Below are 27,920 nucleotides of genomic sequence, written 5' to 3'. Positions count from 1 at the left end.
AGTCCTAAAAGAAAGAGCCAACTGTGCACTGAGAAATCAGAGAGCTCCTGGTGTGTCCCAAAGGTTTTTATCCTCTTTTGATAGAGGTTGGTCATTATAAATTGATCAAAAGTTATTGGTTAGCATCATTCAGTTCCATTGGTTGACATGATTTGAAGGTGGTCCACATTAAAATGAACTCTACAGAAACGTGTAAAAGACCCTCTCTTAAGTTTCTCAAGGTAAAGTCCATTATCTAGGCGCGGTTTGATCACATCAGTCCTTTACTGAGCTAGACAAAAATGTCTGTCTCCATTTCTTTTGTTCCCTTATGTTTCTTTCAGGTCAAGGAGAACTGGACTTTTTCAGGGCAGGGGGGCAGAAGAAAGGATTGAGAAACTGATTTCTGGGTCCCTCCAGTAAATTCATTATTAATAATTATTTTCTCACACAATTATTTATTGTCTTGTGGGTTTTCCCTTTAATTATACAAGTTTTGAAAGCTTTCTATTAAGTATATAACCATATAATTGGCTTATATTTAGAAGCATTGCAGGCATTTTCATTTTTTGTGATAGATACAAGATGCCTTCTCTTAAGAAAGGTTTGTTCCTGAGAAGAATTTGGTTAAGTGTTTTGCTAATAATTCCTATCCACTGGGAAGCATTTGATCCAACAATTAGGGGTCTTATATAATATCTTTCTAATTTTGCAGATAAGATGAAATTCCAATTACCCCCTTTGAGTTAATTTCTCTGTCATTTATTATATTGTTATGTTTTCTATTTCTCATTTGATTTAACTTTCATTCTTGATATATTTAATTCTTTTGACCATATAGATGAATAGAAAATGGCCAGGCCCTCCTTCCTTTGGAATGGTCTCCTGCCTTTTTTTTAAACTTCTAAATCCTCCGTATTAAAGTTTTTCACAGATAGTGAGCTTTAAAAAAATTTACTCCAAATGCTGTGTTGACTTTTTGTATCATCCCTATTTCATTCCATATGTTTCTTATTTATTACGTTAAAATACGCTGTATAAGTTCAAATTTTCCACCACATGTACTGGTTAGATATTGATGTAACCTTTCAATATCTTTCCACAGATCTTCAATAGCTATTTCAAGTAGCTTCTGCTGTGGTGCTGTTTGATGCCTGTCCTTGGGGTATTTTTTGATATCCCCACTTTTGCCCCTAGGGGTCTAACCATGGTAACTGCTGCATATAACACTATTTGAAGCACTGACAGTTTGTCATACTCTATTTTCTGTCATATGTTATGGGATAATATAGTTATTCAGTTTGATTAGAACAGTTGTATACTTTTTTTTTTTTGGTGAGGCAATTGGGGTTAAGTGACTTGCCCAGGGTCACACAGCTAGTAAGTGTTAAGTGTCTAAGGCCGGGTTTGAACTCAAGTACTCTTGACTCCAGGACCAGTGCTCTATCCACTGCGCCACCTAGCTGCCCCCAGTTATATACTTTTTAAAACCACTCTTTTAATATAATTGATCTCATAGTTAGAGTTATGCCTGGGGTAATTTAAGCCTAAATATGTATTTTTGTCAAAATCATTTGAGGCAACTGGCTTTAACCCCTCCACCCCTCCCCCCCCAAAAATATATTAGGTAATGTAAGGGCTAAAATTCTAGCTATACTGTCTAAAATATCTGAGTGGTCACCAATAAATTATAAGCTTTAGCAAGAGTTAGACTTTTAAGAATTTATGAAGGAGAATAATAATTTGGTAAAGAGAAAGAAAAAGGCCTAGATTCCTCTATCTATTAAAGGGAGAGATCATTCCTAGCTCTGCTTTCCGCCAGAGTCCAGAAGAAAGAGAGAGAGTCAGAGCGCCAGGCTCCCCCTTCTTCCTCCCACAACCAAACATCACTTCCTGACACCAAAGAAAAGGCACCTTATCTTGCCCTCAGAGACCTTCACCTCATGGCAGAGATTTTCTACAGTAAATCTCCAGCAGGTGGCGTCATTCCAATCATTACAGTATACTGAGTTTTGTCCAGGCTCTGCTAAAACCTTATGCTAAGACCTGATTGCGGTACATAGAAGAAGAATAAACTCCATAGCTGTTGGGCATAGTAAGCATTTGATGGGGCAGAGCTGAAAGGAGGGAAGTCCAAAAACAAAGTTTTAAAATAAGACAGTGGAGGGGGCAGCTAGGTGGCGCAGTGGATAAAGCACCAGCCCTGGATTCAGGAGGACCTGACTTCAAATCTGACCTCAGACGCTTGACACTTACTAGCTGTGTGACCCTGGGCAAGTCACTTAACCCCCATTGCCCCACAAAAAACAAAAAACAACAATAACAACAAAAAAATAAGACAGTGGGATGAATCTAAGAATATGCAGACTGAAGTCATGTTGACTCAATTTGGGCAATAACACCAGGCTGGTATCTACCTTTTAGTGGTAAAATGAATTATATGAAGACAGATATTTGCTGTTTTGACCTGGTGAGGATGTCATCTAGAGAAGGCTACTGTTATAGAGCAAGGAAAAGCCACACTGTTGGGTACATAGTTTTTTAGCACAGGGATTATGCTCTTTGAATATGATTGAATTTGGATAGAATTTTACGCAATATCTCCAGGATTAGATTGTACTTTTATGACTCTCAGTAAAAGTAAAATTAGCTCCATTGTATTCTCAGAACATTCTTTAGAATCTGAATCCAAACTCTGAGTGCCTCATTGGTACTTAATTATGTATAATTTAAGGTGTTTACATTAAATTAAGATTTTCAATGACCTTGGGTCTTTGAGTTTTCTCTTTAGATTTTAGTAACACCTTGATTTTATCTCTTATTTCATCTAATATAAATTTGGGGGAGGGGCATTATTTTCTTTATTCTTGTCCAGCACTGATCTGAAATATATTGTTATGGGGCTTAAAACCAAAGCTAACATTGATAAAAAGTCATATAAAGTCCTTGTCTTTAACTGATATATGTCAAGATATGCTGTTAGAACATGATTTCCCATGCCTACTTTAATGGTCCTTTAATGATCTTTCCTCCAGGGGGGTGGGTTTGGTAGGCAAGCAAGAAGCACTTATTATACACTTACCACATGCTAAGAGCTGAGGATACAAATACAAGTAAAAAAAAATAAGTCCCTGCCCCCAAGGAGCTTAAATTCTAATGCAGGGAGACAGAGAATACAAGGAAACTGAATCAGGGGAGACACTCATTCTAGGAAATGACAAATTCCAGTAAGTCAGAAGGACAGATAAGAGATCAATGAAGCATAGCCAACATAATCTCCTCCCAAAATGGAGGTATAGTGGTATATTTTCATTTGCTTTAATGTATGTTGCCTTCTTGTGGTATCAGAAAATGTAGAAGCACCCCTCACTGGTTGTCAGGGTGATTCCAGGAGTAGAAACAGCCTGCAAGCCTGTGCTGTACATCAGATTCTTAGATGCATAGAGGCAATTTCATCACACTTTCCAGGATACTAACCTAATCAGTAGTGTCAAGAGATCCCAGTTGGCCAGAATTTCAGCATTCCTGTCATCTTCCCAGGCTCTATAGTGTTCACAGGGCACATGGAGTCCTTGCTGTACAGCACCGTGGTTGGCATTCCCTATTTTTCTTTTGCTGTGGAGCTAAAAAAAGCAATATACATGAGATAATGAGAGAATGCAGCTGCCTGTGATTTCACAGTTCTTTTAAAAGCATGAGAATTTAGCTGTCACTGGACTTTGGTTGTAAGGGATCAGCCTGAGAGTAGAGAAAGAAGGCCTGAAATTATGTATTTTCTGTTTGTAATGAGATAGTATAAAGGTTTAATTAAGAGGACTTTTTAAAGGAGAAAATGTGTTGAGTCCTTGAATACTTTGTTTAAGAATCTGAAAAGCATAGAAATAGTTATGGGGTAAAGAGGTGATGTTTGCTTTCTGGAAAGAAAAATGGAGTGGAGCTTTATATATACATTTTTTAAAAAATGTGTATATGGTTCTAACTATTCCTGTGGCAAATTCCCAAGAAGGAGGAGAAGGGGAGGATGGGGAGGAAGATGACACAGAACCCATAGGACAGAAGACAAGGCCTACTATGTTGCAGTTGTGTGAGGTTACAGTCCAGACTTTTTCCTCATATGACTTAGGAAGGAGGTGGTATCTGGTGAAGGGGTATCATGTTGATTCAGCCAGAGAAGTGAAAGCTTGGGGACAGGGACAGAAGGAAGAGCATGACCTGGAAAGTAACATTCTGCTCCAAATATACCATATTGTCATACTGGATTCAATCTGTGTTTGCTGTTGGGTAGTTATGACATTTCTTCAGTACCTATCTATGGAAACATGAGTGGCAGAAAAAGTAAGGGATAGGGAGTTGGTGTGATGAGTCATTTTAACACTTGTTGTACATTTTGACCTATGAGATAAATACTATAAACCTAGATTTTAATGTCCTGGTCTAAGGCAACTAAGTGGCTCATTTATCAGAGAAGTGAGTGTGGAGTCAGGAAGATCTAAGTTCAAATCAAGCCTCAGACACTCATTATTTAACTCAGGAAAAGTCACTTAACCTCTGTCAGCTTCAATTTTCTCATCTATATAAAAGGGATTATAATAGAACCTAATTCTCAGGACTTTTGTGAGGAACAAATAAGTTAATAATTGAAAAGTCTTTAGTATAGTTCATGACATATAGTAGCTGCTAAATAAATGCTTATTTCCTTCCTGTCCTCTATCATGGAATAGAAATAACAACAAAGGGAAAGGTATTATGATAATCCATTAAGATCATATCCTCTCAGGGGCAGCTATGTGGCACAGTAGATAAAGCACCAGCCCTGGATTCAGGAGTACCTGAGTTAAAATCTGGCTTCAGACACTTGACACTTACTAGCTTTCTGACCCATAGCAAGTCACTTAACCCCCATTGCTCCACAAAAAAAACAAAAACAAACAAACAAACAAAAAAAAAACAAAGATCATATCCTCTCTCCTGAGGCAGAGATTAATCTTGGTTTTCTCAGTTACTTTTTTGGGGGAAAGAAATTTCCAGGGAATAAGTAGAAAACTTTGTGCCCATGCATTAGGTATATCATCAAGAAGCAGATGATTAAGATAGAAGCTAGAACAGAAGTTGCCATATGCCCTCTTTTATACTTCTTATCAAGATAGAATTCAGAATTTGAAGATGTGTGGACAGTGGTTGCAGCTGATTAAGAAATGTATTAAAGGGGGCAGCTACGTGGCACAGTGGATAAAGCACCATCCCTGAATTCAGGAGGACCTGAGTTCAAATCTGGCCTCAGACACTTGACACTGTGTGTCTGTGTGACCCTGAGCAAGTCACTTAACCCTCATTGCCCCACAAGAATTTTAAAATAACAAGAAACGTGTTCAAGAAACAGTGGCAAAACATTAAGTACTTTGTTAAGGAAGAGCAAAAGACTGGGAGTGACAAACCATTGGAGAATTGAGGACTACTTATGTTTTTCCTCTTATTCATGGTTAGTTCATAAAATTCTAATTCAGATAAGTGTGATGAAAGAATTCTTGTGTCTTGACATCACTAAAAAGTTATTCTACAACTAAGTTTAATGAAGGTCCAATCTAATTTAAAAAAGAAATTTTGACATGCACTTGATATACTTGATTCATTTATTCAATAACTATTACAATAAGCAACATATTACGTGCAAGAGGTGTTCTGCTTTAAAGGTAAATTTGTTTATTGTCCATAATGACAATTGGAAAATACTGATTGTGGAATAAAAGCTACTGATTTTCTTCAAGCTGTTTATAATGAATAACATAATATAAAATTCAGCACAGTTGATTTCAACAAATCAGCAGATATGCCCAAATTAACAATTATGTAGAAAATTATTTTTCTCCCTTCCTAAGGATAAAAAAACAACATGAGATACTTTCTTGATCCATGCTTCATGGAAAACAGCTAAGTAAAGCCATTAAAAGAGGAGAATTTTTGTCATTATTAAGAAATATTTCTAAAGATTATTTTAAAACATCTTTAACAGGTCTCAAATGAAATTTTGTTTTGATATTAGAAACAACTTATCTAATTCAACAAAGATTTATTACAAAACTATTTTATTTAAAATTATGCCTAGTGACTTACAAGGGTAGAATCAAGGTGGTAGAGTAGAGGAAGCACTGAAACATTTTCCTCCAAATAAACTTAAAATAATGTCTGAAATCAAATTCTGGAGCAGCAAAGTGAAAAAGAGGTCAGGGTGAGACATTCTTCCAGCCCAAGACTAATTAGGTGGTTAGAAACATTGAGTCTTGTGTCTCAATTTTGGATCTAGCTCAGTTCCCTTTCTATTCAAATATGGGTCTAGTCCAATTTCTCTCTTGTGAGAAAACGTTTAATTATGACAATTGTGAGAAAACCTAGCCTTGTGTGCCTGGCAAGCTGAATCACCTCTATCTGTTGCTTAGAGACCTTTAGGATCCAGGCAAAACTGACCAAAAACCCAGTCAGGTCCAAAGACTGATGAATGGAGGGTTTTTTTTGTTTGTTTGTTTGTTTGTTGTTGTTGTTGTTGTTGTTGTTTGCCTTTTTTCACAATCATACATCTCAAGTACTGGCCACATACAGGTTAATCAGATCTGCTTTCTATGTTCCTTTGATTGAATATAGACACTTGGGGGAGGGGGGAGGGGAAATTCTATTTCTTTGCTCTCCTCTTCCCAACCCAGGAGGGGTAGGAATGTCCTTGATCTTTCTTCCAATTAGAAATTATATCACCTTGTCTTGTATCCCAGTTTATATATGCTAATTGTTTACTTTTTTTTGGTGGGGCAATGAGGGTCAAGTGACTTGCCCAGGGTCACACAGCTGGTAAGTGTCAAGTGTCTGAGGCCAGATTTGAACTCAGGTCCTCCTGAATCCAGGGCTGGTGCTCTATCCACTGTGCCACATAGCTGCCCCTACTTTTAACGCATAAAACTCTATTTCCCCCTTTCTTAAGGGTCCAGTGCTAAGCTGAAGAGGCCTGGTCCTGATTTGTTATTCAATTGGCATGCATTGCTTCATAAATTAATATACTCAGAAGCTTGAATCTTCATTTACTCAGTTATATCAGATTGCATCTATCACAGAAGGAGATATGTGTGACATGGCAGTAGAGGCTGACCTAGAACCTACTTGAATGCAATGCCAATGGTGAGAAAAATTGGTGGTAATAGAAACAACAGAAGTTTGGGGAACTCTCAAGTCAGAAACATTAAGGAAATCTGGCAACTGGTCAGAAAGAGAGCAAAAGGGAATGATGTGCTAGTATTGGACATAGATTACAAGTTATTTGGCAATGCACTTGCCTATTACACACTTTAGTGTCATAGTTCAAGGGTGGAGAGGAGTACTTTTGAGCAAGAGGGAGAAGTATCAATTTTCATCACAAGGAATCAGAGACCCTGAGCAAACGTATTGCTTCTGTTTCCAAAGAAATTAGGGCCCTGAGGAGGATCACTTACTGTCTCAAGTGAGCAGGGACACTAAAGAACAGTATTGATTGTGATCTCAGAGGATCAGCAGCCCCTCCTGGGTAAGGACCAGAGTGCAGACCAAGAGAGTAGTGACTATACCTCTCTACAGATGGAAGCACCAAAAAGTTCCAAACCTTCAAAACTAGCTCTTAAAATGGCAGTAGGAAAAAGTCCAAAGATAGGTACAGTACCTTTCCCTTCCATGCTGAAAATAAAGTCCAACTTTAATATAAATTCAAAGTGAAGAAATAGGTTAGAAAATGAGTAAAGAAAAAGAAGAACATGGCCATAAGAAGGTATTATGGTGACAGGGAAGATCAAGACACAAACTCAGAAGACAATGACTCTCTACCACGATGGCTGTCTTAGCTCTGAACTTCTGCACCTGGACCCAGGTTTAGTGATAAAGCATTTAAACACTTAAAAAGGGTCAGATGTTTTTGTTTGTACTTTTTGATTTGTTATTCTCTTGTCTGAGACTTGAACTCTTCAATATTTTAAGCATTTGATAATTCTCCTGAAAATACATTATTAAATTTTAGCCATCTTCTGAATCATCCACAAGATTCTCTCTTAGTCCATTTTGTTTAGTGGTTAAGCTCTACCTCCTATTGTTTATATTTTCTCAAAAACAAAACCTCCTACTGTCATTCAATGTTGACCAGTGGACCCAGAACCTCCAAACCTCTCAAATTCACAGGGCTATCTCCAACTTGAACATATGCATCTCAAGATATTCAATATTCACTTACCTGTGCTCAGGGAAGAAATCCAAATCAGAGTGTATAGAAAGTCCAGCTTCAAGCTGGTCTACTTGAATTGAAACTACTTTAACTGCCACATGAAAAAGAATCACCATACTTCTGAGGTGGAGGGAAGGTGACCTGTTGACCCAACCCATCACTTAAGGATTCCTTGCAATGGGTCCTGGAGACTTTAAAGAAATAAGAAAAACAGGTGTTACCTTTCCATGTTTAACTGATACAGACAATATCAAGGGTTTAGGGTAGAACTTTGTATTCTCTAGGCTTTACTGTATCATATCAAACCTCCAAATCCTTTCAAAACTGAGCCAGCACATGTGATTGGCCAGAAGCAGACAGGAAAGTTTTGAACATTCCCCAATTCTATATAAAAGATTTCACAACAAATGCCCCCCCTTTTGCTGAATATTAATATCAAGAAATGAATGACAGGAACACACTTCACACTGTGGCCATCTCCCCAGAAACCAACGTTCCATAGAAAACAAATCTTCTACATTACTATTACCCATGATTTCCAATTCTGGAACCATAATCAAATCAACTATGTAATTGTTCCTAGAAAGGATGTGTCAATCTACTGCTTAATTACTTCATTTATTAACTCTGTATTATTCCAAACTAAAATTTTTCTATTAAAATGTAAGCTTGATGCTAGGAGTGGGGACAGAACAAAGGGCTGACTTAACTTTTGTTTTTATACTTTCAGAAAGTAGTACAGCACTTGGAATAAAAGATGTACTTAATAAATGATTGTAATTAATCAAGCAATTCACTCATATTCTCCAAATGTGGTTCCCAATGTCATGGAGGATATCCTCAATAATTTTAGAATAGAAAAGGGTTTCTCTATGAATAATAGATAATAGACACAGATTATATTGTTCTGATTATATCAAATTCCACCATACTACAGATTCTCTGTAGAAAGATACAAGGTAACTAAAAGGTAATAGGTCTAGCCAATCACACAGAAAAGGCTAAGGGAACAACATTGTACGTGCATATATCTTTTACAGGCACTATGAATAGAAAAAAAATATTGGTCAAGACTTTAGTAATAGGTAATTAGGCTGGACTGTATTTGCAAAATTACACAGCATACTGAAAGATATCCTTCTTAACAAAAGTATTCTCCCAGTGATGCTTTATAGATGCTTATCATAGATGTTACCATCTAAGAAATATTCCAATTGAAGAAAAATGTAAAGGTGTATGATAGGTACAAATAATTTGGATGATATTACCAAAAATAGTAAGGATGGTTCTACTTATGGCCATATCAGCCTATTATTTCTGTTTGGTACTGGTGAGTAAAATCTTCTGCAAGAGAAAGAGTTAAGTTTTTGAGAATCAGGTTGGAAAAATGGACATCTTCCCAGAAGTCCTTGAATTTTGGCTTTCAAATCTCTAATAATGTCACTGATTCTAAATCTTTTATCTCTTGGATCCCTATAATCACTATAACAAGTACATACTCTAGCACAAACTAAGTATTGCTTATCAGTTTATGTTTACCTTTATCTTGGACCTTTGCCTCTTTAGTCTAAAATAAAAATTATTTTCCCTGAATCCTTAGGGTGTTGTCTATTAACTCTCATGTATTATCTTTGTTCCAGGCAGAATGTGAGAAAAAAAGAATGCAGCATCATTAATATCAACACCATGAATGATCAGAAAAAGGAAGTAGACCAGTCATATGTGACTGAGAATGAGGAATACCATGGCTTAAATATTGCACTAGTATAAACAAAATATCTTTTAAAAAATAACTACAGAAAGATCTCCAATGTGTTAAATAAATCCCCTATAGAGGAATTACAGGAACAAAACAACATGGAATGAAGACAGGAAGTGAATGCATTCTGATATATACTTATGGAGAAATTTCCTACAATAGAAAATGTAAGTAGCTCTAAAGCAGCAAATGATGGTTATCAAAATGTGTGAAACTGCCAACTGAGAAAAGGACACTTGCCCTAGAATCAGAAAATTTGGATTTAAATCCTACCTCTTCTAGTCTTAGTTACTTCATTTGTAAAATCAAGGAATTAAATTGCATGTCCTCTGAAGTTCCATCCAGTTCTAAAATCATGAAATGTGGAGAATTTACAGAGAACAGTCTTTATGAAAATCATATTTCCATCAGGTCTTGAAGGGTGGGTAGACTTTGGAAGAGAAGATAAAAAATATCTTCATTATAGCAACAGCTTAAGTAAAGGATTGGAGGAGGTGCTGAGCATAAAAGTATTCTAGGAACTGTGTGTGTCAGTTTGAATGATTTAGTTTCTTTTGAAAAACACAATCATTGCTTTCAAAAAGCCAGAAAAACCAGAATCTTGATATTTCAGTGCAAATCTAGGAGTCAAAATCACCTTCATAATTAATAGCTTAGCAAAATCTTGTTTCAATACTAAGTCACTCATTTACTGTAACATCATGATTTTATTTGAGGGAAAGGAAAACAAAATAGTCATTATAGTTTAAAAATTTCTTAAAAGCAATTCCTCTGGCACAATTTCTCCTTATAATTTGAATGAGATAATGAGATTTCTTGAGTGTCTGTGTAATTGATACGTAAAAATATCAATTACATCTTGCAGTCTTCACAAAACTTCATAAATAATCAGTCAAAGGCATCAGCTCAGTCAATAATTTTCATTATTTTATAACATAAAGTGAGATGTTCCATTCTACTTAAATTAAATTCAGCTATATGGTGAACAATTAAATCTGGCATAAATAGCCCATTAAAGGAATATAGAAATGGAAACTATTATATGGAAATGTTGCATAAAAACTCTGTACATCTTTTGCCTTTTATATAATATTTGCTGAAAAAATTAACTGTACAGAAAAACACATTAATTCTAACCTCATTAAGTCAAATTTGTGATATAATTTGAGAAAGTCAGAATGGATTTGTTTTCACTAGCTAGAAAAAGGAGTATACCAAAGAATTTTTTTTTCGATGCAAGAAATATTTATTTTATTTTTTCCAGTTACATGTAAGGAAGGGTAGTTTTCAACATTAATTTTCATAAGATTTAGAGTTCCAAATTTTTCTCCCTTCCTCCCTTTCCTCCCCCCTCCACAAGATAGCAACCAATCTGATATAGGTTATATATGTAAAATCCACAAGTGCTCTTTTTTATCAGTTCTTGCTATGGGGGTGGGTAGTATGTTTCATCATTGGACCCTTTAGATTGTGTTGGATCATTGTACTTCTGAAAGTAGTTAACTCATTCAGAATTGCTCATCAAAACAATATTGGTGTCACTAAGCACAATATCCTTCCAGTTCTGCTCACTTCACTATACATCAGGTCATATGAGTCTTTCCAAGTCTTTTGAGGGGATCATCCTGTGTGTCATTTCCTATAGCACAATAACATTCCACTATAATCATATACCACCACAGCTTCTTTAGTCATTCCTCAATTGATGGACATTCCCTTGATTCCCAATTCTTAGCCACCAGAAAGAGTTGCTATAAATATGTTTTTTACAATTTTCCCCCTTTTCTCTTTTTTATGATTACTATTGTGAACTGTTTCCCTCTATCCTATTCCTTTCCCCATGATATTACTCTATTAGCTATCTTCATTCACCCTAGCCCTCTTTAAAAGGGATTGGCTTCTGTCTGTCCCCTCCCTCAATCTGCCTTTCATTCTTTTGCCCCTCTCTCTTTATCCCCATACCCTCCTGTTTTCCTGAAGAGTTAAATAGATAACTCCACCTTTTTGAGTGTGTATAGTATTCCCTCCTTGAGCCAATTTTGATGAGATTGAGGTCTTTGAGCCAATTCTGATGAGTTTTAGGCTCATTTACTTCCCAGATTAAATATATTACTCCACCCAATTGGGTGTGTGTCAAAACCTCCTTGAAGCAACTCTGATGAGTTTAAGGTCTTTGAGCCTACTCTAAGGAGTGTAAAGTTCATTTACTGCCCTGCTCTTCCTCCATCTCTTCCCCCACTCCATAAGCCCTTTCCTGTTTCTTTCATGTGGGATTTCACCCCATGCTACTTCTGCCTTTCCCTCTCCCCCAGTGCATTCCTTTCACCCTTCATTTTTTAAACATATTTCTGCATTACTCATATCATGACAGAAGAGTCAGAACACAAGGGAAATACCTCAGAAAAGAAGGTGAAAAAAGCCAAAAAGTAGAAACAGTATGGTTCAATCTGCATTCTTAAAGCATTTTTCTGGATGTTGAGGACATTTCCTATAATGAAGTTCTTTGAAATTGTTTTGGACCATTGCATTGCTAAAAATAGCCAAGTCTGTCACCATTGTTCATCACATAATGCTGCTGTTACTGTAAGGAATGTTCTCCTGGTTCTCCTCCTCTAGGTCAGCATTAGTTCATGCAAGTCTTTCCAGGTTTTTCCAAACTTCCCCTGCTCAGAATTACTTTTCACATTGATTTTTTTTTAATGAGGCAATTAGGGTTAAGTGACTTGCCCAGGGTCACACAGCTAGTAAGTGTTATGTGTCTGAGGCCGGATTTGAACTCAGGTACTCCTGATTCCAGGGCCATTGCTCTATCCACTGCACCACCTAGCTGCCCCCACACTGATTTTTTAAAACTTTGTGTTCTAAATTTTCTTCTTCCCTCCCTTCTTTTCCCTCCCTATGAAAGCCAGAAAATCATCACAAATACCAGTAAGTCCTCTTTTTCATTGAAGTCCCATTCTTTATTCTGAAAGATTATAATCAGTTTTGCTGGATACATGATTCTTGGTGGTAATCCCAATTCCTTTGTCCTTGGGAATTTCATATTCCAGGCCCTCCAGTACTTTAATGTAGAAGCTGCTAGATCTTGTGCTATCCTGACTGGAGCTCCACAGTACTTGAATTCTTTCTTTTTGGCAGCTTGCAATATTTTCTCCTTTACCTGGTAGCTCTAGAATTTGGCTATAATATTCCTGGGAGTTTTCCTTTTTGGATCTCTTTCAGGAGGTGATTGGTGGATTCTTTCAATTTCTATTTCACTTTCTGCTTCTAGAGTAACAGGGCAATTTTCCCTGAGGATAACTTGGAAGATGATTTCTAAGCTCTTTCCTTGATCATGGTTTTCAGGTAGCCCAATAATTTTCAAATTCTCTCTCCTGGATCTATTTTCCAGGTTAGCAGTTTTTCCAAAAATATATTCTTATCACATTGCCCTTTATTTATTTTTTTATTTATTTGGATTTGTTTTATTGTGTCTTGGTTTCTCATAAAGTCACTAGATTCTATTGGTTCAATCCTAATTCTTAGGCAATTATTTTCATCAGAGAGCATTTCCATATGGCTTTTCATGCTGTTGACTTTTTTCTCATGTCTTTGCTGTATCACCCTCATTTCTCTTTCCACCTGTTCCTCTACCTTTCTAACTTTATCTTCAAAGTCCTCTTTGAGCACCTCTATGCCCTGAAACCAATTCATATTTATCTTGGAAGTTTTAGATATAGGGGCCCTGATGTTGACATCTTCCTCTAAGAGTGCACATTGATCTTGCTTGTCACTAAAGAAACTTTCTATGATCCTCACCTTTCTCTGTCTGCTCATTTTGCCTTTTATTACTTGATATTTAGCTCCTTAAAGTGGGGCTCTGTTTCCAGGCTGCACTATCCCAAGCTTCAGGAGGTCCCAGGTGGTATAAGTTAAGGAGAAGCAGGTTTTTCACTTACCTGGCTTGTTCCCTGGTCTTTAGATGATCCCAGACCAACTTGCTAATCAACCAGCTTTGTGTGCTGTGGTTGTCAGCTCTGAGGAGTCTGTGCCCTGCCCCCACCTGGGCCACTGCTATTCAAGCCTACCTCCTGATTCTCAGCAGGGGTGAAAAACACAAGTTCTGCCTCAGCACCAGCAGAGACCCCTGTAATCTTCCCCCCTACAAAGGTCTCAGCCCTCTCACCAGATTGTGAGCTTATTTCCAGAAGACACTGGCACTGCAGCTGATTCAGAGGCTCTTGGGGTCTCTTTCTCTGGTGAGGCATTCCTGGGACTGGATCTGTGCCAGCATGACTGTGGGGTTGGGCTCCACTTCTGTCTCAGCACTGCAGCTCCCTCCTTCTGACCTTCCAATCCATCCTTGGTTCGATAATGACCTCAGCACTTTCTTCTATGGGTTTTGCTGCTCCAGGAATTGTCTTATGGCATTATTTGGATGTTTTTTGGAGCAATCATGTCATGAGTTCAACAGCTCACTGCCTTTCCTCTGCTATCTTGGCTCAAGAAATTAATGCTATAAATGAGGGTAATAGAGAGAAGTGCGGATGTTTAATAATAATAACAATTTGACCACTTTATTATTAACTTATAAAGGATGATTTTATTAACTGAAAATTACTCATGTGCTCATTAAGAATCTGTGCTTTGCGATATTTGTTTCATGTTACCACATGTGCTTAAGGAAGGGGAGCATGAAGCAAAAAAGCATTTCTTAATCTTCTACTCTGTTCCAGTCACTGGCTAAGCACAGATAAATATTCCACTTGATCCTCACAACAACCCTAGGAGGTTGGTTATAAGTTATTATTATCCCCATTTTATGGGTGAGAAAACTGAGGCAGAGAGAGGTTGTAACTTGTCTGGGACCACATAGCTAGTAATTATGTAAGAAAGAACTCAAGTCTTCCTGATTCCATGCATGATGCTTTAGTCACTGTACCATGTAATTGGCTATTAACATAATAAAAATTGGTTAATTTTTAAAATTTTAAATAATTAAAATAATTTAGTATGCATTCAATAATTCAAATATTCTACTTCTTATGACTTTCCATCTATTTTAGAGTTAAATGAATCCATTGTACCTTAGAATTTTTATACTAAAATCTTCCATAGAAATGGCTGTAATTTCTTATTACTATTAATACTAAAACATGATTGCATAAAAAACAAGTAGCTTGGTGAGTATAATTTATACATTTAGCATTAATTCATTTTAAATTTAAATTTAAGTTCAAGCATTCTCAATAAAATAGTTTCTTATGAGTATAGGATAAGCTGCGACATTAGTTTTTTGACATGACATTTTAAAAATAACTGTTCCCTTTTTTCATTCTACTTATGAATTTTGTGCATATCAACATTTGTTGTAAAGAAACTGTCACAATTATACAAACGCATTGATTTCCGTACTTTCCTCTTTGCAAAATATTATATATGATTGGTGTCCTTGCCTAAAGGCCTTAATCTCAAATCTTATTTATACTTAATCAGATTCTAAACAGATAGGGTCCTGGTCTAAATGTTTTTTTTTTATTATATTCTTATCAAAGACTTGATTGTTTCATGTGATAAAAGCTTGTTTATCTTAAATAAATTGAACCTGGAATTCTCTTCCTGTATTTAATATTAAGAGATACATATTGAAAGGGGTTTCTTCAAAGATAGGAATTAATATACTTAAGGTTTAATATTCTTAAACTAAGCCATTTTCCTTGGACACATCTAATAGTCTACTGTTCTCACTGTAAAATATACTGATGGATTTGCAGTATATGAATAAAACAAGAATGCAGAATTAAGGCAAATGTTCTGTGATAATCAACAAATAAAATATAAATAGTACCGATGTCGGTTGTGGTAGTAATAATAGTCATAGTAGTAGTAGATTAGAAATAAATCATAGGGGCAGCTACTTGGCACAGTACATAAAGCACCAGCCCTGGATTCAGGAGGACCTGAGTTCAAATCCAGATCTTGACTCTTACTAGCTGTGTGATCCTGGGCAAGTCACTTAACCCTCATTGCCCCCCCTCAAAAGTATCATCTCAAAGAATAGTGTCAAACTCAAATAGAAGTACATTCCTACAGGTCCCATATTGACTTAAAAAAAATTCATAAGGGCGGCTAGGTGGCACAGTGGATAAAGCACTGGCCTTGGATTCAGGAGGACCTGAGTTCAAATCCAGCCTCAGACACTTGACACTTAACTAGCTGTGTGACCCTGGGCAAGTCACTTAAACCTCATTGCCCTTCAATAAAAAATAAAATAAAATACATCATAAAGAAGTTTGAGTTCTTATGAAATAGGTTGGTCTTTATTTCATTGGAGACATGTGATGATTCTGACTGTGTAAACATTCTGTTTAATCCTATCTGCTTTAGGATAAATATATACTATGTAGTCTATGTTAGACGTTTTTCCCCCTGAAAGGCACAGAAGCTGCCATGAGTTTGATTAATTCTAAATTCATGTCGCTTAAATGTATTACTTCCCTATAGACTTTCATTCTCTGCTTTAGCCTTACATCTTCAGTTGCCTAGTAGACATTTCCATTTTGATGACCTGTTGTTAAAAGAAATTTCACAGGGGGTGGAGCCAAGATGGAGGAGGAAAGACATTAAATGCACAGGGCTCCTGATACAATCACCCCAAAAATAGCAATAAAATAACCCTCGGGCAGAAAAACACACAAAAATACTGGCTGAGAGTTTTCTCCAGCTATAGATAGATTTCAGGGGGCTGTGCTGGGCCATGAATAAAGCCTTACCCCACAGTCGGGCCGAAACACCAGACATCCACCCGAGGAATTTGCCCCAGTGCCTCTGAATTGGCTGCAGCACAGGCATCTTCTGGAACTGAGCATGCAGTCTGGCTGGACGGCTGGCCTGGGGGGTAAGTGCAGGGGTACCAGTGAACTGGGCAGAAATAGTCAACTGTCCTACCTCAGTGGGCAACCAGGAAGAATTCCTGAGCAGCTGAAGGCCCAGGTTGGGGAGGGGAGCAGGGGAGCAGGCTCATCTAAGGTAAAAACCACACCACAAAAAGCTTTGCTGGTTGGTTTCTTAGTAAATAGGCCTGAGGTGATCTACAGACCTGAGAACAAGCCAGGTGAGATTAAAACCTGCCCCTCTGCAACCCCAAAAACCTGGGACCCTCAGAAGCTGAGAACAGGAGCGGAGCTGAGAAGCAGCCCCCCCCCCCAACATCCCCCAGTGGAGAGTTTAAAATCAAATGAAAGTGAGGCCAGGAAGGCTGAGAAGAAGCCCAACCATCCCCTGGGCCACGCTGTAGCTTGAACAGTGTGTCCTTGAAGCAGAGCCACACTTTAAGAAGAAGTTAAAAGCCAAGAAATAGTAAGCCAGGATGAGTAGGCAGAGAAAGCAGAAGACCATCGAAAACTTCTTTGGGGGTAAGGTAGACCACAATACAACCTCAGAAGAAGAAGATAATAAACAGGGTCAAAGCTCCAACATCCAAAGCTTCCAAGAAAAATATGAACTAGTCTCAGGCCATGAAAGCTCTCAAAAGGGACTTTGAAGAAAAAGTAGGAGAAATAGAAAGAAGATGTAGAGAAAAGGAGGAAAGAATGGAAAGGGAAATGAGAGTGATACTGGAGAGTCATGAGAAAAAAGTCAACAGTTTAAAAAGCCAAATGGAAAAGGAGATTAAAAAACTGTCTGATGAAAATAACTGCCTAAGAATTAGGATTGAACAAATGGAAGCTAGTGACCTTATGAGAAACCAAGACACAGTAAAGCAAATCCAATTGAATGAAAAAATAGAGGGTACTGTGAAATACCTCCTTGGAAAAACAGCTGACCTAGAAAATAAATGTAGGAGAGATAATTTGAAAATCATTGGACTACCTGAAAACCATGACCAAAACAAAAGCTTAGACACCATCCTCCAAGTGATTGTGAGGGAAAATTGCCCTGATATTCTAGAAGCAGAAGCTAAAATAGAAATTGAAAGAATTCACTGATCACTTCCTGAAAGAGATCCCAAATGGAAAACCTCCAGGAATATTATAGCCAAATTCCAGAACTCCCAGGTCAAGGAGAAAATAATGCAAGCAGCTAAAAAAAGGAATTCAAATATTGTGGAGCTCCAATAATGATAAAGCCAGATCTAGCAGCCTCTGCATTAAAGGATTGAAGGGCATGGAATATGATATTCCAGAGGGCAAAGGAACTAGGACTTCAGCCAAAAACAATATACCCAGCAAAACTGAGTATAATCTTTCAGAGGCAAAAATGGGATTTTAATGAGAAAGAAGTCTTTCAAGCATTTGTGATGAAAATACCTGAACTGAATAGAAAATTTGACTTTCAAATACAATACCCTGGAGGAGCATAAAAAGGTAAACAGGAAAACGACTTCATGAGGGATATCAAAAGATCAAACTGTTAACATTCCTATATGGGAAGACAATACTTTCAAATCATAAGAACTATCTCAGTAAGCAATTCACAGAAGACAGGGCTGAACTGAATATGAAGGGATTATATCTGTAAAGCATTTATATTTTGTTCTTCATAGGGCAGACAGGGTGGGGTATCTTATGTCTGGGGCTGGATTTGGGCTTGGGGCCTCCTGGGTCCAGGGCTGGTGCTTTGTCCACTGTGCCACCTAACTAATCCATGATGACATCATAAAAATAGGGTTGAGGTGTAGGAGGAATAAACTGGGGGAGGGAGAAGGGGAGAGATGGTCTGGGGAGAGGTAGTTCACATGAAGGAAATGAGAAAAAAAGCTTATGGAGGAAAGTAGAAGAGGGGGAAGGAGTTGGGGAGTGAGTGAACCTTAATATCATCAGAATTGGCTCAAAAAAGGACTAACATACATACTCAAGTAGGTATAGTAATATTTTTGCAGGGGAGGGAGAAAAAGGGTGGGGGGTAAGAAGGTAAGGAGGAAAGGGCAGATTGGGGGAGAGAGCAGTAAAAAGCAAAACACTTTCAAGGAACATGAAGATGTTCTGCATTACTGCACCAGTATGACCTATTTAATTGCTTGATCTCATAGGGAGGGTTGAGGAGGGATGGAGGAAGAAAAATTTAGAGGGATGGAGGAAGAAAAATTTAGAACACAGAATTAGCTCAGGGACCCTGATCTCATTGGAATGGGCTCATGGAGGGGATAGCTTTCATACCCAATTGGGAGGAGCAATCTATTTAACCCTGCAGGAAAATAGGAGGGGAAGAAGATAAGGAAGGAAGGAAGGGCGAAAAAAGGGAGTGCAGAGCAAGGGAGAGGATAGTCAGAAGTAAAACACTTCTGAGGAAGAATAGGTAAAAAGAAGAGAGAGTAAATGTCGTGGGAAGAGAGTGGGATGGAGGGAAATAGTTATGACGACTGATTATAATGGCAAAACGTATGGTACCTACTTTGCTAGGCTTTTATGAAGAAAATTCTCTGTCAAGCTTAAGGTACTACATTAAGGTTATGATGAACAGGATACTATCAGAAAAACCTGGAAAGACCTTCATTAACTGAAGCAGAGTGAAATGTACTGTATACAGAATAACAGCAATAGTGGGCAATGATCTGCTGGGAAGCATGTGGTTATATTCAGCAAGGCAATGATGCAATATAACCCTGAAGGACTTAAGATGATTGCAGCCCATCTTTAGAGAAAGAACTGACAGTATCTAAAAACAGATGGAAACACGTTTTAAATATTTTTTTCTTTTCCTCTTTGACAATTTCTTAATCTGAAGTTTTGGGGTTTTTTGACTGTTTTCTCTCACAACTAGCTAATATGGGAATTTTTCCATGACTACTCATGTATAACTTATTTTAAATTGCTTGAGTTCTTGTGGGTTGGGGGTGCGAATGGAGGAGGTTGGGAGAGAAGTTGGAACACAAAGTTTTTAAAAAATTGATATTAAAATTTTGTTTTTACACATATTTTGGAAAATATAATTTTATTTAAAAAAAGAAATTTCATGCATCTAAAAATTGAACTTATTATCTTCCCCCACCATTGCTACAACAACAAATCTTTCATGTCAGGGTATTCTGTTTATTGTGCTATCATTAATTGAATCACCTATGCAACTGAAGCCTTAATATTAGTAGTGACACAGTCCTTTCTTCCCAGATTCAGTTTTGGTTTTTTTAGTTATATTTTTAAAATTTGACCCACATCCACTAGCCTTATCATTACCATAGTCCATATCATTAGGCCATGACTGAAGTATGTATAAAAAAATCTTTATTCTCTTTCCTTTCTTCACTTCCACCTTCAATTACAAGTTCAACTTGACACCAGTTAATTTTTTATCAAAGGCTCTGTTCTTGGCATACTACTCCTAAGAAACTTTCAATGGCTCTCTGTTACTTAGTGAGTAAAATGTAAAATTCTCAGTTTGTCATTTATGGAAGGCAATCTGGCCCGAAATCGTCTTTTTAATAATACTTATCCCAAACAATCCAATGATCTATTCATTTTTTTCCTTCAATGTCTTGGAACTTTTGTTTCTACCTTAGGCTATGATTCTTCCTAGTTGGGGTGACGTTTCCTCTTATTAACATGAGTAACAATGCAATGAATAGGGCAGCTAGGCATCACAGTGGATAGAGTGCTAGGCCTTGAATCAGGAAGGATCATCTTCCTCTGTTAAAATCTGGACTCAAACACATACTACCTGTGTAATGTTTGGTAAATCATTTAACCTTGTTTGTGTCAGTTTCTTCATCTTAAAAAAGAGTTGAAGAAAGAAATGGCAATTAACTCTAGTATCTTTGACAAGAAAATCCTAAATGAGGTCACAAAGAGTTGGACACAACTGAAACAACTGAACAACTACAACAACATGATCCATCCCATAAAGCCAATCTTATGTTCTCTTCTAGGAAGTTTTCTCAAGTCTCTTCAACTTTCAGTGGCATTTTCCTCTCCCGAAATCAAAGGAAGAGATTCTGATTGATATTTAATGATCATTACTCCCTTATTTGGCAATCATGGGCATATTATTTCCTTGTGACATTGCTTGCATTATTATCCTTGGCTATTTTTCATGTTAGTCCTTTTCTTTCTATATAGAATATAAGCTGCATGAGTTTTGTACACTCGATAATGCCTATCACATTAGCTAGCAGGGGCATGTAACAACTGGAGCGACTCCACCTGCTAGAAAGTTTCTGTAGGAAAGCTCCGCCATGAGGAGAAGGCGTCTGAGGGCAAGCCATGCAGTTTGGAAGGTAAGTTCCTTTTTGTCAGGAAGTGACATTTACTCGTGGGTACTGTCTATAAAAGCTATAAGCCAATTAGTTTGGAGCTGTGCTTATGGGGACAGGATGTTTCCAGTTTTCACAGGAGGCTTGTGGAACGAAGAAGGGCAGAGGCTTGTTCTCTCACTCTCTTTTGCAAGGACCTCAGTGGGGTGTGGAGGAGGAGATGCTGGCTCCCTGAGATAGATAGCTGTAGGCATCTAGGCTTCTTTCTCTCTTCATCAAGTTCTTATTCTCCTTAATAAATACTTAAACGTCTAAACACTTGCTAAAGCTTATAATTTATTGGTGACCACTCATTAGATATTTTAGACGGTAGAGCTAGATAGCAAATTTACAGGCATCTAGGTGTCAGTCAGGAAGAGCTGAGTTCAAACTGGCTTCAGACACTAATTAGATGTGTAAATCTTGAGCAAGTCACATAATCAATGTTTGCCTCAGTTTCCTAATCTGCAAAATGGGAATAATAGTGCCTACCTCCCAGGGTTATGAGGACCAAATGATATAACAATTGTAAAGTTCTTAGCCTTGGCATAGTGTTTGGCACATGGAAAACACTCAATAATAAAATAAGAATATGAAGAATATGAAGTAGTAGTAGTAGTTGGTGGAGGAGGAGGAGGACATGCTAAAGTTCCAAGTTGCTATATTTTATTTGTGTCCATAAAAATTGCTCTATCTTTTTAAAGGATAAAGATTACATAAGATATTTTTTGGTCCATCTCAAAAATTCTTCCCTGAAAAATGGATACTAGCATGAGGTCTCTGATATCCTTTCTTCCAAATCTCACATTTTCTCTATGTTGTCATCAATCTTCTTTTCTTTGTTATGGTCTCAGTAGCTACAATCATCCTCATTTTTGCAGTATCACCATTGGAAAGTCATTTAGCCTCTTGGGTCTTCATTCCTTCAAATGTTAAATAAGGAGGAAGGGGGTTGAATTACATGGCCTCTGAGATCCCTTATATCTATAGACACAAGATCCTCTGCAATCTTCAACCTTTCCCCATCTATTAGCAACTTCCCTGTTGTCTACAAATGAATTCAGGTCTTTCACCCTAAAAACCACATTTCTGTTGCCCTTGATATTAGTCTATATCTCTCCTCCTTTTTAGTACCAACCCCCTAGAAAGAGCAGTGTGCACTTGCTGTTCCCAATTCTTCACCACTCAGCCAACTCTTAAACCTAGGAAATCTGGTTTCTAACAACTCTCTCCTCTTAAAACTCATCATTGAACTCTTATTTTAAAGTCTGATAAAATTGTGAAAGTCCTCTTTTACCTTGACCTTTTCATAGTCCTGTTGACAGCTACTTCCTCTTAAATGCTCTAGCTTTCCATTTATGTCATTTTCCCCTTCCTGATTCACTGTCTGTCTGACTACTTCATAATCTTCTCCCCTTATTCATTCTCCTTTCCTACTTTACAAGTGCAGGTACTCCCTAAGGATTATCCTTCATCATCTTTTCTTCTGATTGTAAATTTTGTCCCTTGATTATCTCATCTAGTCCTATGAAGTTCATTTGCACATCTATGTATCCATCCCCCAATCTCTATACAGGCATCAAAACATCAATATATCCAAAAGGGAACTCATCCTCTTCCCACTAAACTTTTCTTTCATCCCAACTCCTCTTTTTCTGTCAATGCTGCTATCATCCTTCTAGCCATTCAAGCATAAACCTCATCATCACTTCTTCCCATTATCTCACACTCTACACCAAATCAATTGCAAAGGCCCATTAATTCTAATTCCATGATCTCTCATATTTATCATTCTCCATTTATTGTTTCTTTTTTAATAGCCTCAAAACTGATATGCTTTCCTATATCTATCTTCTCTTTATTCTTCATAGTTGCCAAAACAGGTCTTATTGTACAATTGTTTCAGTCACAACCAACTCTTTGTGACTCCATTTGGGGTTTTCTTAGCAAAGATACTGGAATAGTTTACTGTTTTCTTATCCATCTCATTTTAGAGAAGAGGAGACAAAGACAAACAGAGTAAAATGACTTGCCCAGGGTCGTACAGCTAATATGTATCTTAGGCCAGATTTGAACTCAGGGAATTCCGTACTTCCTGGTCCAGCATTCTATCCAGTGCACTATCTTTACTTCTAAAAAAATACTAATGATATTTTTATTGACTATTAGAGAAAATTAAAAAAAAAAACTTCTTAGCCTGGCATTTAAAGCCCTGCACAACCTAGCTTCATCTAACCTTTCTATCTTTCTTTCACACTCTAAGTTGTAGGTAAACTGAATAGCTAGCTGTTCCTTGATCATTTCCTGACATGTCTGCCTCTGCACCTTTGTATAGGGTCTTTCCCATCCCTGAAATGAAATCCTTTAATATTTCTGCTCATTGAAATTCTACTCTTTCTTCAAAGTTCAGCTCAGGTAAAGTATCACTGCTTGAATGAAATACTGATCTCTGCAACTAAAAGCTTTATATTTTCCCCTTGCCCAAATTTCCTTAGTATGTGATCTCTGGGTCTCACTTTGTCCTTATTATACTATACCTTGTATTATATTCACTTTTGTACATGTCATATCTTTCTTTGTAGATTATAGGTACCATGATGTTAAAGTCTATTTTGTTTTATATTTTATCACTCCAGATGCCTTGTCTTACATGCACAGTGCCTTTCATGTTTAATAGACTTCACTGAATTTAATTTAATTGAGGACCTCAACCATAGGGGATTACTTTATATGTTTTGTTTCTGTTGTTTATATTGACCAATTCACCTTGTTTATTTGTCATAAAGAATAGATTAAAATACATACATTTTATAATTTTGAGATTTAACTAATAGTATTTAAAAACCTATAAAGTTTGTGAATTTTTGATGAAACAAAGATCCAAGAGATACATTTTTTAAAATTCAGTTGATTAGGAAACCTGAAAAACACACAGATATATGTGTGTATACATATAAACATATATATGTGTATGTGTGCATATATGATCTCTTGGTATTCTGAGGCTGACTCTACATGCAAGCAGATAGGCCACAACATTGTAGAAGAAATTAAAATGAAAGTAAGAAATGAAAATTCATACTAGGAGCAAATTATGTCTCAAAGATATATTACTCTCCTATAATTACTTCCAGAACCAAGTATGAGGTCTTTTATGTTATAAACCCTTCTCTATTTGGTTTGGTTTTGGCTTCTATCCAATGATCCACTTGCTAATTGTCACCAAAATGGGATATATACATTCAAGTAATGTTTCATTCTTTTCTTCCAGACAATTCTCTTGCCTTTATATCATGGTCATTATTTACTCAGTTTCTCAGGCCAGCCAAGATAATTCCCTATAGAGTTATTTAATATCTTAGTGCCATGTCCTTGATGTAAGATGAAAGCAAAGTGACCTATTATTCTATCTCTCCAATTGTGGTTTCCACTTTATTTTCCCACTGTACATATATGTTCTTCTTCAGTCTTCCTCAGTTTATCTGCTCACTTATCATGATAAAATATACATTTAGGGCAGAGAAATTATTTTCTTTTTTTAAAAATTTTTTTTCCAAATTACATGTAAAAGCAAATTTTGACATCAATTTTTTTAAACTTTTTGTTCCAACTTCTCTTCCTCCCTGCCTTCCCACCCCCACCCCAAGAACTCAAACAATTCAATATAAATTATACATGAGTAGTTATGGAAAACAACTCTACATTAGCTAGCTTGTGAGAGAAAACAGATAAAAATAAAACTTCAGATTAAGGATTTGTAAAAATAAAAATGTGTTTCAGTCTGTTTTCAGATACCATCAGTTCTTTCTTTGTAGATGGACTGCAATTTTCATAACTTCTTCAGAGTTATATTGGATCATTGCCTTGCTGAAAATAACCATGTGCTTCCCAGCAGATCATCTTACACTAATGCTGTTATTTTGTATACAGTACTTTTCTCTCTGCTTCAGTTCATGTAGATCTTTCCAGGGTTTTTCTGATAGCATCCTGTTCATCACAATTTTTATACAGTACTTTGAACTTGACAAACAATTTTCTTCACAATAGCCCAGCAGCATAGGTACCATACATTTTGACATTGTAGCATTGTAGTCAATCATCATAACTATTTCCCTCCATCTCATTCCCTTCCATTGATATTTACTCTATTGTCTATCTTATTTTGCCCTATTCCTCCTCAAAAGTGTTTTGCTACTAACTGCCCCCTTCCCCACTCTACCCTCCCTTCATTCCTCCTTCCCTCCTCATCCTCTCCCCCTCCTGCTTTCCTGTAAGGTTACATAGATTACTCTTCCCAATTGGGTGTGTGTGTTATTCCCTCCTTGAGCCCACTCTGATGAGGTTAAGGTCTTTGAGCTAATTCTGTTTTCTAAATTTTTCATCTTCCCTCCCCCCTCAACTCTCCCTATGAAATCAAGCAATTCAATATAAGACACATTATCTTCTGATTCGCTCAAAGAGTAAGGAATGGGGAAAGGGACTAATATTTAAGCATTTGCTATATAACATATTTTGTTTAATAAACTTCAAGGAATTTGGGCTTTTTTTGTCTGGGTGTTTCCTGTATTAAAGAGGATAGCAGCCCATTCTCACGTTAGTAGAGTCTCCATGATTTGCAGTAACCAAAAACAGAAGAAAAAGAAACCCAGCAGATAAAAAAAATGATAGCAAATAAACGCTAACAACAAAAGTTCATCATCTTGTGACCATCTTGTGATGATGCACTTCTTTGAACTCAGGAGTACTTGGAGACATGGGATATAGAACTAGAAGGGCCTTAAAAGTTACAAAATCCAACTTTCTTATTTGATAGATTAGAAAATTTAGGCGTACCTTAGAGCCTCAAATAACAGACAACTTTGTAGTTGATTGTCATATATCTAAAGGCTTTCTAGATAGACCATGCAAGAGCTGAGTCTTCGAGAGCTCAGGATCAACTTTTGCCATAAAGAGATATGAAATAGTAGGGGATTTTATGATGATAAAATTAGAAAAACCTACTAATAGCCAAGTTTTCCTGAAATCACTTTAACATCAATTTTCAACATACCTAATTCTTTAATTTTGAAGGTGAGTAGGGTAAAGTACAAAGTACAAGCTTAGATTAGTTATTGTATCTCTGCTATACAGGGTGTTCCTTACTGAATTTTCCTTCCATTATGAAAACATATCTATTTTTTAAAAAATGTATTATTTCCTTTCATTCCCAAACTATGAAGAACCAAAATACACCATAAGAGCTTTTAGAACTCAGATTTTTAAAAAATAATTACTATGGTAAAACTGGTTGTATATTTTGAAAAGAGCTAAATTCACCAAATTCATTCATATACAGATAGTCTAATGCATACATAATCCTGACTGGCAATTGAGCACACAATTAAGTTTCCCTGCTGCTTCTTGTATATGATAGCATGTAATCTGTATAAACCACATGCAAACCCAATTATATTGTTTCACTTCTCAACATGATTTGACTTTTTGGTACCTGTCATTTATATTTTATAAGCAGACATTTATTTGTGGTGTAGGTGTTATTCATGCAAGTTTGAAATCACTGACATATCATAATCTTCCTTGAAAATAGTATACTGTACTAACCTATGTTTAACTGCTGTCCTGAAGTACCATGAATGAATAAAACTACAATTAATCGTGTGGTAATAGTCAGAGTTTGCACTTACAAATATGCAGTATAGGTTGTTACTGCAGTGCTTTAATTTGTGGGATGCCAAGAAAATCCTCAAACATCTCCCCTAATCATCTGCCAAAATTCTACCACTGAATTTCTACCACAGTCTTTTTTAAAAGGAAGATGCCTCTCAGATGTTTAATACAATAGATTGTCAAGGATTTACACATTATTATAAGTTGAAATTTATCAGATCATTTTTCCCCTCTACCAGAAAGCTGTGGTAAGTGTGTACAGGAGATTGTACATTTTGAATTGAGGTGGTAGGGGGGAAATTTTTAGAGATTAAGAAAATATTTTATGCATTTTGGGCTGAATGATGATCTGCACTCGAAGAATGAGGCCAGCCATAGGGAATGAAGTCAATATGATGTTGCCTTTCCCAAGGAGCATCCTGCCTCTAAAATGTTATGAAATTGAAACTAAATAATAGCTAACCACCCACTGATTGGGGGCCCATGAAAATGGGAAAAGGTCAGGAATATAAAATAATATATATTAATAAAAATAGAAATGATGCCATGTTAGAAGCAACACAATCTGTAATGCATTCATTACTGAACTGGAATTAAAAAAAATATGCAAGTAGGGGTGATTTTTGTGAGGCTGGAGAGTGGAAGGTTCTTGTGTGTGTGTGTGTGTGTGTGTGTGTGTGTGTGTGTGTGTGTCTTTGGTGCCAGCCAGGGAGGTGGCTATAGGAAATGCAAGAAGGTATGGTTGTTGCTGTTGTTGCTTCTCCTTCATACTCGAAGAGGACCATGACATCGGGGTGATGTCATGAGTCGCACTGAATTGTATTTTAGTGAGGGAGGACTGTGCAAGGTCACCAACTTCCCTCTCTCCTCCAGAACTGTTTGGGGCCAGTGACAAGTTATACATCAAGATGACTGGAGATGGCCCTGGATGTTTAAGGCAATTAAGGTTAAGTGACTTGCCTAGTGTCACACAGATAGTAAATGTCTGAAGTGAGATTTGAACTCAGGTCTTCTTGACTCCGGGTCTAGTGTTCTATGCACTGTATCACCTAGCTGCCCTAAGAAGGGATGGTAGGACATTA

Source organism: Dromiciops gliroides, chromosome 1 (genome assembly GCF_019393635.1).
Source record: "Dromiciops gliroides isolate mDroGli1 chromosome 1, mDroGli1.pri, whole genome shotgun sequence".
Lineage (NCBI taxonomy): Eukaryota > Metazoa > Chordata > Mammalia > Microbiotheria > Microbiotheriidae > Dromiciops > Dromiciops gliroides.
The sequence above is the reverse complement of the archived record's forward strand: the minus strand, read 5'-3'. Positions refer to the sequence as shown.